The sequence below is a fragment of the Olea europaea genome, unplaced genomic scaffold (genome assembly GCF_002742605.1).
Source record: "Olea europaea var. sylvestris unplaced genomic scaffold, O_europaea_v1 scaffold2181, whole genome shotgun sequence".
Lineage (NCBI taxonomy): Eukaryota > Viridiplantae > Streptophyta > Magnoliopsida > Lamiales > Oleaceae > Olea > Olea europaea.
The window spans coordinates 7,040-13,217 of NW_019239814.1; the positions used below are offsets into that span (position 1 = coordinate 7,040).

Sequence of the window (6,178 nt, forward strand, 5' to 3'; positions counted from 1 at the left end):
CCAAACACAATGAGATCTATTGGATGGGAATCGAAATAATTTAATTTTCCGCTGTGCATGTATAAGTAGATTCCCAACAGTTACATCATTCTGTTTTATATTAATTATATTGACAAATACATTTGACATGAGGTCAGCCACCCTACATTTCTAAGCTGACATATCCGACATCTATTACTGCAAACGTTACATTAGTTGTTCCTAAAGATACACTTATCAGACTTGCTTTAGAGAATATGATCACTTCAGTTATAGAGGACGAAGAGAGCCTCGGACATGAAGGAGTTCGATTTTAGGGGTGGGAGTGCTTCAGCAATAGAACTTTGATGGGGATAGCACCTCAGCAAACAAGGCAGCCCTTGAATCCTTCTTTATTATTGGGTTGACTGCCACGTGTGTTGATTGTCACGCATGTGTACGTGCTGCCTCCACGTGGCTTCTATTGGAAGCTTCACATATGATCAATAACATTTTTATATGTAAAGGTATTTGCGACGAAGAGCACGGACAAAAATTTGCAGCCCAAATATAATAATTTTATTTGGAAATGGATTCACAAAAGATACTATTACTCATATTTCGAGTTTGAGTGAAACGTTCCATACTGAAGTCACAATTCTGTTTCTCTAACATCGTTTGCAACTTACTCTGATCTTGATGTACCAAGAGACATGAGAATTTAGAAAATGGCTCTGATATTCCATCGACGACACCAACAGCCATAATTGCAGGATGATCATCCCACTACAAATTAAGGAAAAAAATAACAAGAGAAAGTTTCAGAGACTTCAAATTTTGTATTAACATTTGACTACTAACCTTTAATTGAAATTCCCTATCTCTGGCCTCCTTGAATAACTGGAGACCTACATTAAACAAGTATTAGACACGCTAGACAAACCGTTTCAACCATCTTGCAAGGTACACCTTTAACTTAATTTATACCATTCTAACAATCAAAGATTTTCGAGGGTGATGGTGCAACAACATCAAATGTCATTGCATCGGTAACTAATGATGAACAGAGAGTCCAGTCAATGGAATGTGAGTTTTTATTATAGTGGTTTATCCTATAAAGAACATAAGCAGTTAGGTCAACATAAAGAAGACTGGAACTCACTTCTGTTGAATGGAACGAGTTGAAAACTTTCAAATCATTTGGAAAAAAAAGGGTAATTGGCACAAAACGTCCTTACCTTTCAAATCTATTGTGGAAAACGTCCATACCTTTCATTTCTTGGCATTTTTGCCCTCATTTTAACCTTTCTTTGCGCTGGACGTCCTTCCGTCCATATTCCTTCAGTTTTTCCGTTAATTAAAGGGTAATTGGCACAAAACGTCCCTACCTTTCAAGTCTATTGTGGAAAACGTCCCTACCTTTCATTTTTTGACATTTTTGCCCTCATTTCAACCTTTCTTTGTGCTGGACATCCTTCCGTCCATATTCCATCAGTTTTTCCATTAATTAAATACAAAAATACATTTTTCTTTCCATAAACAAGGGTAAAATTGTCCTCACCCATTTCACCCCTTTTTCCCGCCATCAACTTTGTCCATAAGTAACAGTAGCAGCAACATGAATCTGAAAATACTTTAAATGATTAAGTTAAATAAAGAAAAAATATCGTGAACACATTATATTTCACAATTCCACAACTACTGTTGCTGTCATCTTGTGTCACTGGATAATTTTAGAAAGACATATTAAATGAGTAGTCAATTTATAATGAGTCAATTTAAAATGAGCCATTCATCTTCTCCATTAATAAACATAAAAAATAATGCTTACATACCCAAATGACCGTGGTACACAAGCGGGCTGCAGTTATCCATAATCATCTAAAATATATCTTCTAATTTAATAAAATAGAACAGTTTTGACCGTCAAAGCAGCTTTTTGAAATGACTGAATCCATCTTGTAGCTTCTTCAGGACTGTTTGCCCCCAACAATAAATTACAAGATTTTGATTGATTATGTTGTTAAAAACAACGGTTGTAAACAGTTGGAATAAAAAGCTTGCAAACCTTCAGTTGATCATTGTGATTGGAAGTGTTATAAAGCATGAAAATGAAGAAAACCTGAAAATTGGAAAATGGAAAAAAGTGTCACTCAACCAATTGAAAAGGAAAGCAAATTGATTTGGTTATCATATAAATCGGAAAATTATCACTGTAAAGTAAAAAGGAAATGGGTCTATACTTTTCTTTGAATGCTCTCTCCTATCGTCTGTCACCCTTATGCAGGAATCAATAATTGCATTTCTGATAGAATCCTAAAAGTCAGCATGCGATTTTTAAAACAATACCTGGTGATATTGACAAACATCTAAAATCCAGGATATCTACAAAAGAAATATCACGATGTTAATTATCCACTTTAAATAAATATAAACTTTGAGCATATGTGGAACAATCTCAGATATGAACCAAAAGTTTCATTAACTCTATTTTCTATGGTTACTTAATCCAAGCCAGCTGTAAAACAACTTCATAAAATGTGATTATGTCATTAAGCTTATTTCTAGAATGGGATAAGCAAATGTTTAACCAACTCATAAACCATTGATACTGGCAGAAACAGTCCCAACAGTGCAAATCAGTCCAAAAAATGCCTATATTCTATAAGATTAGGCATCCACACAAGAGCACAAATGGTAACAAAAAAGAATCACTAACGTATGTTATGGATTCAACTATAAAGAAATCATCCACAAATCACCACTACATATTTCTCAAGTTTTAAGAGAGTTTAAGATTATGGAACACCCAATTTCAGTATTTTCTTAACTTCACGTCCATATTTCTACAAATATAAAAAGCAATATACATGTTACATTGCTTAACAGTCCTCATGAACACTTATCAACTTAGATCTTATACAAAAGTTCACATTCTACTAAGAGGAAGTTGTTTTCTCTGCAGAATGTTGTTATTAGCTGTTGAAGTTTCTCAGATCCGCTAAATCAACCACAGTATGTAGCTCAGTAGAGCATATCATTGGTGCACAACACGAGTGGACATCTCCAGAGATGCCGTCGAAATTAGGCAAACCACTCACTCATTTATTATTTTATTTTTTTTGCAAACTTAAAGTTTTAAATCAACAACATTTTTTTTTTTTTGCATTAAATGCATTTTGTTCCTAAATGTAGTCTGAGCAGACCCCAAAGAGTCTTAACATGTCAGAAACCATAAAAACAACAAATACGTTTCAGATAAGGTCCAAGGACCGCAATTGCTTCTCTAAACTTTCAGTTATCTATATGTTTTAGTCTAGGTTGACAAAAATTTTCTCTGCCATAAGCCATAACCTCAAATTTTTTATGAATCTATAGAATTAAAAACTCCTACGGTCATACTACTAGGAAGTCACACTGAGAACCAAAATTGTAACCGTGTGTGTGCAAATACATGCATAGATACATCTACACTGGACGTACATATACTAAAACATATAAAAGACAAGTTATATAAAATCCACATATACATATATTGATAGCTATGCACTTAACTACGATCTTTATTCTACATTTAAAATGAATCTATGTACATGCATAAACATACACAAGTGTAGGTATTTTCAATCCCAAAAGTAATCAAAACAACAACAGAAAATAATAGAACACCACGATTTTTCGCCCTTAGATCTGGATGTTCACCCACAAAGGGTTAATCACCACGTTGAGCATTCACCTTAAATGGTTATGGCTCCAATCCACTAGAACCAAGAAAAATATCAAGTGTTTAAGAATTATAGCACAAGAGATCCAAAAGATCTAATCCTCAGACTTGGAAAACACACGAATTCTTTCTCACATAGATTACACCAAAGTAACCTATACCAAATACTCAATCAGTGAGTAGAATCATCACAAGAACACTGTAATCTATATTAGATCTCACTAAGAACACCTAGAACTAAAGGATTACAGATGAAAACCAAGAGTTTTCAGAAAGAGGACGAACAAAGAACAAGACTCATTGAAACCCTAGAAGTCTCTCAAATTATGCCTCAGAAAAGGAGAAGTCAGGGTATATAAAAGGTCACTTACATCCAACGGTCCAGCCGACAACAAGTGGCACGATCTCAACCATTTATCAAAGGCATATTTTTAAGTAATGCGAGATGTGCACAAGGGGCTAAAACCGGGTCACATTCCTTGTACCTCAAAACACGATGAATGTTGCAAGTAAATCTCTTTTTCAAAATTAGCATGAAGAACATCTAACTTTATAGATGCATGTCTTTTTTGCCATTGTTTCAAGTAGGTCCGTAATTTTAGTCAATTTTAGTGGTGGACAAATTTTTTTCACCATAGTCAATTCTTTCCTTTTGTTAAAATACCGAAAAAAGAAGATATCTATTCGATGATGAGTAGATTCGTCCATTATGTTATGGCTCGTCTTGCGCTTAGGAACATGTCGTGAAGATATAATAGAATTTTTTGTTATATATATAATTTTAAGGCTTTGTCCAGACTTGACAAACTCTTCGCCATTTGGTGGTTGTCAATTTCTTTGACACTACAACAATGATCAACTAGGCACCTTGAAAGAAATCATTAATATACATAAACACATCACACATTTTATATCACTGTCCTGAGCTTTCTTTAAATCGTACAAATTCTACTGAATTTCGCACACTATTATTTTCTTTCCTTGTACCTCAAAACACGATGAATGTTGCAAGTAAATCTCTTTTTCAAAATTAGCACGAAGAACATCTTACTTTTATAGACGCATGGCTTTTTTGCCACTATTTCAATTTGTTGAAATACTGAAAAAAGAAAATATCTATTCGACGAAGAGTAGATTCGCCCATTATGTTAAGGCTTATCTTGCGCTTAGGAACATATCGTGAAGATATAATACAGTTTTTTGTTATATATATAATTTTAAGGCTCTGTTTGAGCTCCATTTTTTTGGGAACTAACAGTAAGCACGTGTGTTTCACTTTTTATGTATAAGATGAATGATATTAATAATATTTTTGGAGTACTGATACAATTTTTGAAAGTAATTTAGGTAATTGATATTATTAAAGAAAAATTAATTTTGTTACGAAGAACATATACGAATAATTTTAATTTTTTTTAAATTATATATATAATGTAAAAATTTTGAATAAATTGAAATGTAATAATTTGATTACAATAACTCCTCTTTGTACAAAATATTTTTGGTGAACGTCTCACAACTTTTCTTCTTTTTATTTTCTGATTTTACCAAATTTTTATTGTTTGTATTGAAACTCTGCGAGAAAGTGCGATATATAGTTGTCTATGAGTGGATACGTGTTTAGGAAGATATATTCTAACAGTGGGCATTGTTTATCATTGAATTTTGTTAATGGTCATTGTCAAGCAGAGACGTATTGAAAATTATTTCTTCTTAAATTTTTATTTTTATTTCCTATATTTTGAAACTCGGTTTATCATTTGCTTTTATTTTACTTTTATAGCGAAAAAAAATATTATAAGATTAACAATTTTAAAATGTAAACATTATTTAATAATATATTAACATAAAATAGTTCTATCTTTATTGAATAATCAAATTCCATTGAATAAAAATATCATAAAACAATTTTTTAAAATTTCAAGCCAAACTTCTTTTCTAGTTTTTTGTTTTGAGAAATAATTTTTTAAAATGACAAACCAAATACGTTTTTAGCAATTTTAAAATGGTCTCTCAAAGCAGAAAATTGAAAATGAACTCAAAATGATGTTAAAAACACTAATCAAATTGACCTTTATATTTCAAATGCTTGCAGCCCAAATTGGTCCTTTTAAAAAATAAAAATAAAAATTGAGATTAAAATAATGATATATCTAGTAATACACTATGTGATTAGTTCATATAAATATGGCTTCAGTCATCACAACACCTTTTTATTTTACTCATTTTCAACCAACAAATTTGGGAAGAAAAAGTTAAAAAGTTTATTTACTTTGATTCATTAGTCAACCTCAAATTTATTGAGAAAGAGATTTGATTAATAATGAAAGTTTATTGATTTAATTATTTAACATTAGAACAATTACAATTTTTTCAAAATAATATTCAATTGAACAAGTAAAGTAGTTATTAATTTTTTAAAAAATAAGTTTAGAAACGATAAAAAACTTAATTTATTAAATTATTTTTCGAAGTTGAATTATATTAGTAACCAAC

General features: G+C 31.5%; 2 long non-coding RNA genes across 6 annotated transcripts in view; both read right to left on the minus strand.

Moving 5' to 3' along the window:
• Positions 1-1,193, minus strand: part of LOC111380684 — a 6,246-nt gene extending 5,053 nt beyond the window's left edge. For 3 of the 4 annotated variants that reach the window (XR_002700218.1, XR_002700219.1, XR_002700216.1), the window contains exon 1: positions 648-1,193. This is a non-coding gene — a long non-coding RNA (uncharacterized LOC111380684). The remainder of the gene's footprint in view (positions 1-647) is intronic. The other variant, XR_002700217.1, reaches the window with a different exon arrangement.
• A 557-nt stretch (positions 1,194-1,750) lies between these two features.
• On the minus strand, positions 1,751-3,988 carry LOC111380685. Of its 2 annotated transcripts, XR_002700221.1 has the most exons (4): positions 3,695-3,988; positions 2,202-2,343; positions 2,027-2,080; positions 1,751-1,934 (listed from the first exon to the last, which is right to left on the minus strand). It is a non-coding gene; the product is annotated as an uncharacterized LOC111380685 (long non-coding RNA). The 2 variants fall into 2 exon arrangements; XR_002700220.1 differs by having other exon boundaries at positions 1,751-2,080.
• Between the last annotated feature and the right edge of the window lie 2,190 nt (positions 3,989-6,178).